The sequence below is a fragment of the Triticum dicoccoides genome, chromosome 7B (genome assembly GCF_002162155.2).
Source record: "Triticum dicoccoides isolate Atlit2015 ecotype Zavitan chromosome 7B, WEW_v2.0, whole genome shotgun sequence".
In the NCBI taxonomy this organism is placed as follows: domain Eukaryota; kingdom Viridiplantae; phylum Streptophyta; class Magnoliopsida; order Poales; family Poaceae; genus Triticum; species Triticum dicoccoides.
Genome location: NC_041393.1, coordinates 671,805,041 through 671,819,945, shown reverse-complemented (window position 1 = coordinate 671,819,945; position 14,905 = coordinate 671,805,041). Strand labels below are relative to the sequence as shown.

Sequence of the window (14,905 nt, the reverse complement as noted above, 5' to 3'; positions counted from 1 at the left end):
ATCACATATCATTCATCACATTCTTCTTGGCCATATCACATCACATAGCATACCCTGGAAAAACAAGTTAGACGTCTCTAATTGTTGTTTGCATGTTCTACATGGCTGCTATGGGTTTCTAGCAAGAACGTTTCTTACCTACGCAAAAACCACAACGTGATATGTCAATTGCTATTTACCCTTCATAAGGACCCTTTTCATCAAATCCGACCCGACTAAAGTGGGAGAGACTGGCACCCGCTAGCCACCTTATGCAACAAGTGCATGTCAGTCGGTGGAACCTGTCTCACGTAAGTGTACGTGTAAGGTCGGTCCGGGCCGCTTCATCCCACAATGCCGCCGAATCAATATTGGACTAGTAACGGTAAGCATATTGAACAAAATCAACGCCCACAACTACTTTGTGTTCTACTCATGCAAAGAATCTATGCAATAGACCTAGCTCATGATGCCACTGTTGGGGAACGTAGCAGAAATTCAAAATTTTCCTACGAGTCACCAAGATCTATCTATGGAGAGACTAGCAACGAGGGGAAGGAGAGTGCATCTACATACCCTTGTAGATCGCTAAGCGGAAGCGTTCAAGAGAACGGGGTTGAAGGAGTCGTACTCATCGTGATCCAAATCACCGGAGATCCTAGTGCCGAACGGACGACACCTCCGCGTTCAACACACGTACAGCCCGGTGACGTCTCCCATGCCTTGATCTAGCAAGGAGAGAGGGAGAGGTTGAGGAAGACTCTATCCAGCAGCAGCACAATGGCGTGGTGGTGATGGAGGAGCGTGGCAATCCTGCAGGGCTTCGCCAAGCACGCGGGAGAGGAGGAGGACTTGGGAGAGGGGGAGGGCTGTGCCAGAACTTGTGGTGCAGCTGCCCTCCCACCCCCCACATATATATAGGGGCAAGGGAGAGGGGGGCTGCCCCCCTCAGATCCAATCTGAGGAGGGGGCGGCGGCCAGGGGGGTTGCCTTGCCCCCCAAGGCAAGGGGGGCGCGCCCCCCTTTAGGGTTTCCCCCAAGCCCTAGGCGCCTTGGGCCTTGGTAGGGGGCGCACCAGCCCACCTGGGGCTGGTCCCCTCCCACACTTGGCCCATGCAGCCCTCTGGGGCCGGTGGCCCCACTTGGTGGACCCCCGGGACCCTCCCGGTGGTCCCGGTACATTACCGATAGCACCTGGAACTTTTCCGGTGACCATAACAGGACTTGCCATATATAAATCTTTACCTCCGGACCATTCCGGAACTCCTCGTGACGTCCGGGATCTCATCCGAGACTCCGAACAACATTCGGTAACCACATACAAACTTCCTTTATAACCCTAGCGTCATCGAACCTTAAGTGTGTAGACCCTACGGGTTCGGGAACCATGTAGACATGACCGAGATGTTCTCCGGCCAATAACCAACAGCGGGATCTGGATACCCATGTTGGATCCCACATGTTCCATGATGATCTTATCGGATGAACCACGATGTCAAGGACTCAATCAATCCCGTATACAATTCCCTTTGTCTAGCGGTATTGTACTTGCCCGAGATTCGATCGTCGGTATACCGATACCTTGTTCAATCTCGTTACCGGCAAGTCTCTTTACTCGTTCCGTAACACATCATCCCGTGATCAACCCCTTGGTCACATTGTGCACATTATGATGATGTCCTACCGAGTGGGCCCAGAGATACCTCTCCGTTTACACGGAGTGACAAATCCCAGTCTCGATTCGTGCCAACCCAACAGACACTTTCGGAGATACCTGTAGTGCATCTTTATAGCCACCCAGTTACGTTGTGACGTTTGGTACACGCAAAGCATTCCTACGGTATCCGGGAGTTGCACAATCTCATGGTCTAAGGAAATGATACTTGACATTAGAAAAGCTTTAGCATACGAACTACGATCTTTGTGCTAGGCTTAGGATTGGGTCTTGTCCATCACATCATTCTCCTAATGATGTGATCCCGTTATCAACGACATCCAATGTCCATGGTTAGGAAACCGTAACCATCTATTGATCAACGAGCTAGTCTACTAGAGGCTTACTAGGGAAATGGTGTTGTCTATGTATCCACACATGTATCTGAGTTTCCTTTCAATACAATTATAGCATGGATAATAAACGATTATCATGAACAAGGAAATATAATAATAACTAATTTATTATTGCCTCTAGGGCATATTTCCAACACAAGGCATAGTCCACTATTCAAGTTGTGATCTAGTATAGCATAAATCTCTAAGTGGAAGTTCAACTTCACAGTTTCCACTAAGCACCGGTATATAAACAATGCTTTGAAACCAAATGGTGAAATGTGCCAATGAGACTTTGTGGGGGATTGTTGGAATTTGCTAATGGGCTTTTGGCCCAAAGCCCAACTAAAATTCTGAAATTCTCTTGGCCCATTCATGCAAACATGTGAGTGGAGTGAGTGAGGCTAAAGTTTAGTCCCACCTCATAAGTTGAGAGAGAGTTGCACCTCTTTATAAGGTGAGCTCTCCTACCACTTGTATGAGCATGAGAAGAGGAGACCTACACGCGCGCTCCTCCTCCTCGCTCGCCTCGCCTTGCCTCGTGACAACGCGCCGCGGGTTGCGGGATTGAGCCGAGCCGAGGACAGAGCTATGCACATTGTCTATATTTTTGCTTCTCGGGAAAAATTAATGAGTCATTAATTAATAATTAACGGATGCGTTAATTATTGAACCGTTTCTGGTTGGTCTTTTGGATCGTGACGACTCGGACGTGGGGTTTACTCCCACGACCTACCCAGCCCGCACTATATAGTCAGGCAGACGTCTACCCTAGCCGTCGCCGTTTTTTCGTATGGTTTCTCACCACCGTTCCAGACCATTGTGCCGCCGAGCAAGTCTTCTCCATCCCTCCTTTCGGCGTGCACCGGGAGAAGGGACAACAGGCCTCCAGAACCCCGCCTCTCGTGATCCTGTACGGGAGAGGGGCGATCAGGTTTTTGGGGAGCGCACTCGTGCGACTGCTGGCAGCGACGACTTCGCGAATGACGACTTCTTCCCCGACCTCGGCAACCTCATCCTCGACGACATGGGCGACAACGTCAACACCGGCGGTGCTGCTCCCGCTGCACCGTATGTGATTCTATCTTTCCTGTTCGAGATCATGGTAGAATTCATGTTTCTAGTATGTGCCGTAGATGTGATCTGTTCATCTACTATGCTAGTTCGCATGATTAGTTCAATCTCTGCTAGTGTAGTCATGATTTATCTTCTGTTAATTCGGATTAAATCTCGTAGTAATTTGCTCATATTTTCAACACCTATTTCATTGGCTTGAAAGGAGAGTTGAAAATTTGCTAATTACTACTACATGATAAAAAAAATCCCCAAAATTTTGGGTGTGCCATGGCACACGCAGGACACCCCCCTAGGTAGGCCACTGGCCATTGCAGACGCTGCTACCTGTCGTCGTTAGGCCAGGGAGAAAGAGGAGGAACATAAAAAAAACGGTGAAAGGCGAAATTGACAGAAAAAATATTTGAGATGTTGTTTCCAACACATTGATATCAGCAAATTTACTCTGAATATCTCCTGCAGCTATACGCGTTCAAGACATACAGCCATACAGGGTGGGAGTACCGAGCAATTCTGACCTGATCGATACTCACAGAATCGTGTGCGTCTGACATGAAACGTGACGATGTTCACGTGCACGCGCAGTGCATTTATGCAGCAAAAATTGTTAGGTCCGAAAGTACCAGGATGGGCTAAATTTCGTGTTTTGACCCTTTTCTGAAACCATTTCAAGATCTGATCCTGGTTCGTAAAAATTTCGGAATCTGACCCTTTCTTACCGCCAAAGCCCTTGGCGGTAGGGTATAACAGCCTACCGCCAAGGCCCCTGGCGATAAGAAAGACCCCTACCGCCAAACAGGCTGGCGGTAGGCTGTACAACCCTACCGTCAAGGTGTCTGGCGGTAGGTGCGAGCGTGCACTGTGTTCCATACTTAGAAAAAAAACAACCCTACCGCCAGAGGCCTTGGCGGTAGGTTGTTATACCCTACCGCCAGGGGCCTTGGCGGTAGGCTGTTATACCCTACCGCCAGGGGCTTTGGCGATAAGAAAAGGGTCAGATCCCGAAATTTTTACGAACCAGGGTCAGATTTTGAATAGGTTTCAGAAAAGGGTCAAAACACGAAATTTAGCCACCAGGATGGGGGAAGTGAGAAGAGAGCTTGGATTCAATAACTTTCGATCTTAAAGCAACCCTACCGGCCCATCGTACACTCATCACTCGTCTGGTCATAACTCACAGCTCCGTGTAGTCCAAACCCCTCTCCCCTCTTCTGTCTTCTGCTATCTTATCTCAAGAACAGTCTTCGATCTTGCCACACCACCGTGAGGAAGATCGAAGCAGCAGGTCTCGATGGGGTGCCGGCCCACCGTCGCCATGCTGCTGGTGCAGATCGGCTTCGCCGGGAACAACCTGCTGTCCAAGATGGCGTTGGACAGCGGCGCCAGCCCGTACGTGCTCATCTCCTGCCGGAGCTTCATAGCCGCCGTCTTCCTCGCACCCTTCGCCATCTACTTCGAGAGGTTCGTGCTTGCTTGTCGACTTACTGCCAAATTATCTACTGTACAATTATTGACAAATTGAGAGCCCAATTTCTCTTGGAAACAATCACTCCAGGAGACTTTGGTAGTCCTTTTCTTTTTTGAGGGGAAGGCTTTGGCAGTCCTTGCAACAGAGCATTCAGCTTACGGATATTAGTTCACGGGTCCTGCTACTTTTTCATTTACTTTTGCTTGCCATAGTAGGATTTACAGAAACAAGGGCTCAAGACTAGCTAGTACATGCATACTGTAATAATATAAATGGATGATGATCACTATCGAAATAATTATGTTACTTACTGTTTTCACTTTAAAAAAAATGTGTTATTCGATCTAAGTTAGATACTACTAATCAAGATAACCACCTGACGCAGGAATAAATGGGCGATGATCACCAAGAAAGTAATTATCCACATACTCATTTCGTCCACTCTCGGGTATGTATGTACACGTATCATTTCTGTAAAGTAGTCATTATTTCTCCTTGCATGCCAGTCTCCCTCCGTTCCTAAATGTAAGTCTTTGTAGATATTTCACTGGATAGACTACATATGGAGCAAAATGAATGAATCCACACTTAAAATGCATCTATATACATTCGTATGTAGTTTATAGTGAAATCTCTACAAAGACTTATATTTACGAACGGAGGGAGTACATCTGAAGAGGGAGAGAACGCGCGTCTTTGTGTTTAGCGAAAGAAAAGGGAAGGCGCGTCTTTGTGTTTTGCTCCTGCCCATCCTTTTTCTGTTTGCTGTTGCCGGCCTACACGCACACATGCGAGCTGAATATTGCTAGGTGTGCATCACCACACACCACGGACACTTACAAACAAAAGACTGGTCACCCAAACGGTTTCCCCGATCATTCTTTGCATCATAAAGCGGATTTTATGTTTTCTTAGAAAGAAGGAAGACCCCCGGCCTCTACATCTGGGCGATGCATGCAGTCATTTTATTAATTATTCACAAAAGACCATACTAAGAAATACAACAGTATGTCCGAAGCCACCGTCTAGGCTACATCTGTCGCTACTCTTATCTAGTTGATGAAGGGATGCTGATAGTCCGGACCTAATACCACATACTTCGCAGTCAAGCATAAAATCTAAGACATGAGAGCATCTCCAACAGCCGCGCTAAAGCGCCGCGCGCAAAAAACCTGTTAGCGCGCGCGCTGCGGCTGGTTTTGCGCGCCCGCCTGCGCTGACTCCAGCAGCGGCGCTATAATGCAGCGCGCGTGCCGCTCCAGCAGGGCGCAAAAATACAGCGCACAAACCACATGTACATTTCAAAGAAGATGAGCAAAAATGATCAAACAAACAAAATAAAAATCAATTACAAATAGTTCAAAATAAATCATTACAACTCAAACAAATAGTTTATCGTTCAGTACAACAACAAATAGTTCAAAATAAATTATTACAACACAACAAATAGTTCATGAACAATACAATGTCGAGTGCAGATAGCATCATGCTCTTTGCCGTCCATGCCATGCCCACCACTCTTCAATTAGATCATTCTGAAGTTCCTTGTGCGTTGCGGGACGCCGAATGGCATGATAGGAGGCAACAAAACGGGCTACCCTTTCAGCCCTCCGCCGCACTCGCACGGGATGTCCCAAGAGCTCATACTGTGAGTAGTCTAAATCTTGGCCACGCTCATTCTCGATGATCATGTTGTGCATGATCACACAAGCGTGCATGATGTACCAAAGTATTTTTTGATCCCAAAATCTTGCCGGTCCTCTCACAATAGCAAATTGGGCTTGCAAAATCACAAATGCTCTCTCCACATCTTTTCTAGCCGCCGCCTGAGCATTGTGAAAATCAAGATTTTTCTTACCTTCCGGTTTTTTCAACGGCTTCACGAAGGTTTGCCACTTTGGATAGATGCCATCCGCTAGATAATAGCCATAGTTGTACGTACGGCCATTTGCTACAAACTGCACAGGTGGCAACTCACCGTTTGCAATCTTATTCATCAGTGGTGACCGGTTGACAAGATTGATATCATTCAAAGATCCAGGCATTCCAAAGAATGCATGCCAAATCCAAGTCTCCTGATCGGCCACCGCTTCAAGGATTATAGTGGAACCCTTTTTTTGGCCGTGGAATTGCCCATGCCATGCCTTTTGACAATTCTTCCAACTCCAATGCATGCAATCTATTGAGCCAAGCATGCCAGGAAAGCCGCGCGCTTTGTTCATCGCCAATAGCCTTGCGGCGTCTTCAGCAGTGGGAGATCTCAAATACTCCTCGCCAAACACTTGCACAATTCCCACTGCAAAGCGCTTGACACACATGATGGCTTGGCTCTTACCCATAGCCAAATGATCATTAACTAGATCAGCCGGGATACCGTATGCCAACATACGCAAAGCGTCTGTCACCTTCAGAAAAGTGCTATGCCTGAGCTCTCCGGCGGCATTCCTCCTTTGCTGGAAAAACCGGTCATGGCTCGCTAGTTTCTCTGCAATGCGCCTGAACAAGTCGGTGCTCATCCTAAACCGGCGACGAAAATACGACTCCGGGTATGTGGGATTCTCCACGAAATAGTTCTTCATCAATCTGTTATGGGCATCAATCCTATCTCTCCAAATTTTCTCCCGACCCATAACCGAACCACCGTGCTTCGGTTTTTTATTGATATGCATAGCTACGATCATTGCAAGATCCTTCTCCTCTTCCATATCAAATTCTTCTTCGGAAGAATCATACGACGAACTCATCTACAATGTTCAATACTATACTATAAAAACTACAATTCAAAACATGCACCAAATTCATGAAGTTTGAGCAATACATACCTTGTAGGCGTTTTGTCAAACACCTTGCGGGCGCGGCGCGGCAGCGAGCGCTCGGGCGCTGTTCCTCGGACGACGGAGGCGCGCGGGCGCCGGCGGTACTAGGAGGGGATGGGCGGAAGCGCGGACGCGCGGGGATAGGCCGGGGAAGCCTGAGACGGTCGCCGGGGTGCGCGGGCGGCGGCGGCGGCGCGGCCGGTCGGGGGTGGAAGCGCGAGAGGAAGAGCGGGCGCGAGCGCTCGAGTGTACCGCGCGCTGTAGTTGGCGCCCGAAATACGCCGGCGGGTAAGTGTTTTTGACCGCGCGCCCAACCCGTTTTAGCGCGCGCGCCGTTTTTGCGCGCCCGCTGAAGCGCCCTGACGCGTTACGCGCGCGCTAAAACGACCTATTTTGCGGCGCGGCGCTAGTTTAGCGCGGCTGTTGGAGATGCTCTGAGGCCCCAACCAAGCCATTTGCCGGGTATGGGGCACACACCGGTTCGGCGCGCTCTCAGAGGCCGCAACCGCCAACTGCCACCACTCCATCTTCAGAGTTGTACTAACGCATCATCCTTGCCCGGTCTAGCTGCCGGCGACACCACTACGACGCCCAATGCCACCACCTCCCTGCGCGCGAACTGCTTAGCACGTCGTGGTCGCCACCGGTACACCTCAGCACCATGTCGCCAAGTACCAGCAACCGACACAACTTGAAGTCTCTGACAGATCTTTCGTGCGTAGCACCTGCCGACCAGGCATGACAAAGCGTAACACCTGTCGGCCAGGCATGACTTGACATCTCGACCGAAGCTCCGTGAAAGACGAAGCCGCTCCACCTCCTACCTCTGGCTTCCAGCGCTGCTCCACAAACGATGCTCCCGAGAGAGAAATGACACCGCAGTACCTCCATCATCCGATTTGTAAAACTAAATCATAGGGTTTCCCCCGGAGCAGCACGAGTGGGTCGACAGTAGTTATAGAACGATGCCTTCATCAAGGTAACGGCACAGGACGCCGCCATCGGCTCGGTTTTCACCGGCAACTATGTCTCCCCGACTCGCAGCCGGGACTAGATTACAGATCTCGAGATCTGATCATCCAGCCTCAGGTTGACCACCTCCGACGTAGGAGATGACGACAACCGCCATAATCCTCGTGATGCGATGCAGACCCGGAGTGCTTCAGCGAGCCGTCGCCGAATCCGATGAGATGCAATAGTTTGAGGACGTAACGGCCGCCACCCGCCTAGACCCGAAGGTCCTAGCTCGAGCCGGGACACGCCCCGGCCGCCGTTGCAACCAGCTCGTACTACTCCCGCCGGCTGTAGCCCAGCCCCCCGCCACACCCCGGCCGCTGCTGCCTGCCATCCTCGTCGAGAGGGAGATCCAAATCAGGCCGCCGTTGCCTCAGATCTCGGGACGCCAGAGGAGGTCCAACGCCGCCGCACGACGGGGCCTTCGCCCAGCGACGTTGCCGGCGGCGGTGGAGGGAGGGGGATGCACGGGGTATCGAGGGGAGGTCGGGAGGTGGCCGCCCGGTGCGGCCTGGCGGCGGCCGCACGGGGTCGGGAGGAGGACACCCAAAGCGGATTTTATGTTGCAGACTTAAGCACTTCCCGAGCTTGTTCAGATTTTTTTTTTTGAGATGATGGTTCAGAATTTTAATTGATAGAATAACATCCCTAAAGAGATGAGATGTAATACATATTTGGGATAGGTCCATCGTCACACATGGTTTTTGCCCAAAGGCTTACGGAATAAGTGCAAAAAAGTCCCCAAAACCATAAAAGGCCTAGCCAACTCAGCCATCCTGGCTCCCGGTTCAAAACTTACCCCTTGAGCTCACCCAAACTCAATTGTTCATCCCTTCCCATCCCCACTCCGATTCCAAACTATTTTTTCTGGACATCTCTCTTGACTATCCCTTCCATCCCTTGCTGGCTCACAAGATGCCTAGCCAGCCCCATGCCAATAAGAAAAGAAGAAGAAGAAGACCCTAATATCGAGCTCGAGGGTCCACTTCAGGCACCTCGAGTTTGGTTGGAGTGCTATGGTTTTCACATCAGCTCAGCCTTTGCGTCCCCAGGGCCATGGTCTTTCTTGAGCTCCTATTGATTGTTCTAGCGCCATGGGCCTGCTCGGGTCTTGGTGGTTGTGTTGCCATGGGCATACTCGGGCTCTACCTTGATAGCTCTCAGGCTAACCTCTTCCATCTTCCTATACAACAATGACCCAAAGGCAAAGACAAGATGTCGATGGTGACACAACCATGCAGGCACGTCCCCGCAATGAGAACTAGAGGCGGTATGAATTATTCTACCTTTCGCTCGGGCCATGTTTTATTAGTGCCACTAACATTAGTAAAAAAAAATTGAAACTAACGATTGAGACTCATGTTAGGAATCTCAATTTTTTTAGTATAAACGAGGTGCCATTAAGAAAATAACAAGATAACACTTCATCGCTTGTTGTAGCATCGTAAAGTACATAATGTAATCTTGGCGAGTTCTTTGGGACACCCGACAAATTGTTTCTTGTTGGTTTTTCTTCGTTCGATCATTATTATTATTTTGTATAAAACAAAATGGCTTTTGGTCTCGCTTTAAAACATTAACAAACTGAAACAGCTTCTAAGGAGACCAAGATTCGAACTGCCAAAATAGACACACAAAAAAAGACGGATGGAGAAAAGCTTACTCTATTGCGGTTTTATCAGAAAAATATATTCAGATTCACCAAATTGAAACTTATTGTAGGGAATTTTGTAAACACAAATGATACTAGACAAACATCGGACAAGATTACATTGCACCAGCCCGGCAAGTCATCTAAAAAAACAAGACATATACAAAAGCTGAACACATCATGTCGGTGTGCTAAGAGAGGTTGTGAGAGTCACAACCCAGGAATCATTTATCAGTGATTGCAATATTTTTGTTGATAGCTTACCAAGCTGACCACTTTGTGTCAACTGTGCTAACAATCAACATTATAAACATCTGTAAACAAGCTTGCACAAGCAGTATGGGACTAATCAGTAAGACCGGGGACAAAAATTCAGCAGCACCGGTAGACGCTAGTAGCCTCAGCCCAATAACATGACACACAATTACTTCCCATGCGGGTGACTTTAGCCGTTGGATCTGCTATGATAGCTATCATGCGTTGCTGCTGTCCGTTCGATGTTAGGTAGCAGTGAGTTTGAGGAATTAGCTAGTCCAGAATGGATTCCAGATGGTAGACGCTCGTCGTAGTCGTCTTGGTTGGGCCGGCCAGGCGAGCACGCTGGCCTCAGCCGAATAACATGACACGCAATTACTTCCCATGCGGGTGACTTTAGCCATTGGATCTGCTACGATAGTTATCGTGCGTTGGTGCTGTCCGTTCGATGTTCGGTAGCTGCTACTCCAGAATGCATTCCAGATGATTGACCAGCTGCCGTATGCTGCTCGGGCGGGCATGCACGCGCAGCATGGCAGTGAGCGAGCTGCTCTTCTTCGTGGGGTTCCAGTCCACCGGCCCGACCGTGGCCTGCGCGATCGGCAACGTCGTCCCGGCCCTCACCTTCGCCATAGCCGCCTCGTTGAGGATGGAGGCGGTGTGGCTCGGGACACCCGCCGGGAAGGCCAAGGTGGCCGGCACGCTCGTCTGCGTCGGCGGCTCTATGATCATGCCCTTGTACAAGGGCCCGCTCCTCAAGGTCCCAGCCTCCCCTGTCCACTGGCGCTACGCGGAGCACGCCACCATCGCCGCGGCGGCGGCTCCACAGGCCAGTACTGGCCGTCATTCTCAGCGCCGTCGCCTGGGCCGCCTGGCTCCTCATGCAGGTACTATTGAAATCAATGATGTTGGCCGTACGTGACGTGATGATCGATCGTGTAATTAAATTTGCTTTGCAGAACAAGACGTCGGAGGATTTCTCGGCGCCGTACACCAGCACGACAATCATGTCCCTCATAGTGTCGATTGAGTGCGCGGGCGTCAGCGCCGCCGTGGACCGGAGCCTCGCCGTGTGGAACCTTGGACTCGGCATCAGGCTCTACTCCGTGCTCTACATGGTAACTACTATGCCGATCATCGTCTCACTCACCACCAGCACCAGTCACCGGTAGTCCAGTTAACAAGAACTTGCATCTTTAGGGCATCGTCGGCTGGGGTGTCACGTTCGCGATGATGACGTGGTGCATCCAGGCCCGCGGCCCGCTCTTCGTCTCCATGTTCAACCCGGTGGTGCTCGTCGTCATCGCCGTTCTCGGGTGGGCTGTCCTCGACGAGCAGCTCCATGTCGGAAGGTACGTTCCTTCATCCTGATGACATTGTTCAGCATTTCTTCTTTTGAGAGTCCTGGCGTTGTTTCTCCTGTCGCTGCAGTGCTATTGGGTCGGCTCTCATTGTTGGCGGGCTGTACATGGTGTTGTGGGGCAAGGGGAGTGAGATGAGCAGACCGGCGGCCCTAGTCGACGGCAAAAGTGAAGCGGAGATCACCGCGAAGGGCCCGGAGCCGAAGAGTGACACCACCGATTCCTTCTCCTTGCCAGTTTGATATAGTAGGCTGTTATTCCAATTGGGAGCTGATGTACCACACTTTCGACAAATTCATTGCGTGATTAATGAAATACAAATTATACATTGCGTGATCGGTGCGAGTTGCAAGTAGTCATCGCTCATTGTCATCTGCATTAATAGAAAAACACGTAATAGTCCCGGTTCGTGAGGGCCTTTAGTTCCGGTTCATGAACTGGGACTAATGGGCCGTTACTAATACCTCCAACCAGTAGTCCGGGTTCAAACTAGAACCGGGACTAATGTGCCTCCACGTGGCTCTGTGCGCCGAGCCCAGTCAGGGGGCCTTTGGTCCCGGTTGGTGGCACCAACCGGGACCAAAAGTCCATGTTTTTTTTGGAAATTGGCTGCTTTAGGGGTTTTGGGGGTTATTTTTAGGTTGTTATATTAGCTAGCTAATAGAGAGAAGTGTCCTCTCTTTTTCGTCCTTGGTTTACCAATGCTGCTGCTATATATGTTCATTTTACCCGCTGATATAATAACTCATGCATGCTCGCATACATCAGCATATATAATAACAAGTACTCGTCCTACTAATCATGCATCATCATACAACTTCTACTCGTTATTAATAATAAGTCATACGATCATCATCCTCATAGTCATCGAACCCAACCCTACATAATTGTTCTTAACACATGATCATCAGTATCAGGTAGGACCTAAACACCCTTAAGGTAAAATATCATAAAACAATATAGACCCTGACTCTCCATTATGAAGAATGGCGATCATCCTGTCTCCAATTTTTGCCCTTCACTGAATGTTGCTTCCAAGAAGCTCCTTACGACTGTCCATACATTTTTTCCATTCTTTGATTCTCATGTCTCCACTTATTTTAGAAACCCGGTATGGACAGTTGAGATTCGTAGGACGATCTGGTTGTATGTTCAAAACATGAAGGCTACCGTGTGTATACATCAGATGAGGCACACAATCATTCGGGATTATCTGTTGAAAAACATAGTAATAACTTTGTAATTAGCAATGATATGATGTACTAGTTTTAGAAGTGTGCAAAAAGATGCACGGATGTTGTAATAGTACAAAAATCTTACCATGGTATCTCCATGGTAGTTACCGTAGTTCAACACGTGCACTAGTGGCACGTATTGACCATAATGTTGAGGAGTTCGATTGTAGACATTGTAATTCTCAAGATCAGTACAAAATGCGACCAGATAATTTTTCTCCTGATAAGTTAGTTCGGAGCCTTCGGTGTAGTAGGTTCTGTCTACCATCTTTCGCACATTCTTTGAAGAATGAAAATAAGCTGTCAATGGAGAATAAGTTGTCAACTATTTTGAAATAAACAATATAAATTACTTAATAACTATGTTAAGCTCATATGGGGGAAGAATTGGAGGTGTATCCACAAGGACGAAAATCATAGGTCTCTCTTGCTCGATTGTAGGATCACCAAGATCCATGGTAACAAGCATACCCTCATCAAAACCATACATCTTGCAAAGTGCTTCCCAATTTTTGCAACCAAAATGGGTTACACTCTGAGCATTGTACAACTTTACTTGAAAATCTACACCATGATGGGTACTTAGAATATTTTTTTTGATTTCGAAACTTTCATGGTCTTCAAAACCCATCCTCTCCAAGACATAGCGTCTTGCAAAGCATGGGATAAGCTAGTCGAATTGGAAAAGATGAAAAATATTGTCATGATTAAAATTGTTGAAGTCATGAGTAATTACGAAAAAAAACTATTATCGTCGGTTGCGTACCGTATGAACATCGAAGGTCTCCTCGAGCTTAATGCTGAAGCAACGATCTTCGTCCAGCACAATGAACCTGTCGCAGATACCTCGGTCGTCGTGGCACCAGTCGCACTCCCCCGGACGGTTTTCGTCGTCCGATGAGTACGACATTTCCGGCCTACGTTCATAATTCAAATATTAAACTAGATCATTATTATTAATCACGGGTTGACTATCGATGATCGATGTACGTAGCTCCTCCTTTCATTCCCGAATGCATTATTATATCAAATTGTCTAGCACACGGGAATGAAGGAGAACTTATCCAATATGAGCATTCAATAAGCAAAACCAAATCATAAAATAAGCAAAACCAAATCATAAAATAAAGTATAGTATTCAAATTAGCATGCATTCAATAATTATAAGCAAAAGTACATCATCTCTTGGTGTCCGTACATCGTCGAATATTATCACTAATACAACTAGAACCGTAGCGCCCGACGGGTATCGACGCGAGCGGTGGACACCCAAAGATAAGGAACCATCACAAGATCATGGCTCTAGTGAGATCCCTGAAGAACCTGCCAGGTATTGTCGAATCTGCCCTCCAATGAAACCATGTAGCGACGGACGTGCTCGTCCTCCTCGCTGACACGGTGACGTACCACCTCCGCGGTGCCCGGATGCCTCACCACCGTCACTGGCCCACGCGACCGCCACCAAACAAGGATCGGGTCAACAACGGGCTGCCTCCTCACCAACGTACGTCCCCCGGAAGGTAGCACCTCCCAATACCAGCCCGGCGGAGCCCAGTCCCGAACATGGCCCTGATCAAGCAGGCCTCCACCGCCGAGTCGACGATGACGAGGATGCGGGATAGGCATCGCCGACGTCGATGCGGCAACTACTTCTATATATAGTTAAATAAAAGTAGTTTTATTAATTAAATCAACTATCTAGTTCAACTACTAAGCACTTACTATAAATAAATAAGTAGTACTTGCTAAAAACAAACTACTTCTATATATAGTAAAATAAATTAGTTTATTAAATCAACTAGCTAGTTCAACTATATATAAACTACTTCCTATTTTTTTCCTTTTTCTAAATACTACACATCTAATCTAACAAAAAAAATCTAATCTAACAAAAAAAAATCTATGAACTACATATCAAAATTACTACACATCTAATCTAACAAAAAAAATCTAATTAATCTAACAAAAAAATCTAACATAATATAAACAAATTAATTACTACA

The 14,905-nt window shown here is 48.1% G+C and overlaps 1 pseudogene; it reads left to right on the top strand.

Annotated features, from left to right (window-relative positions):
- Positions 1-4,288: 4,288 nt before the first annotated feature.
- LOC119339877 lies at positions 4,289-11,955 on the top strand (annotated as a pseudogene).
- Positions 11,956-14,905: the final 2,950 nt, after the last annotated feature.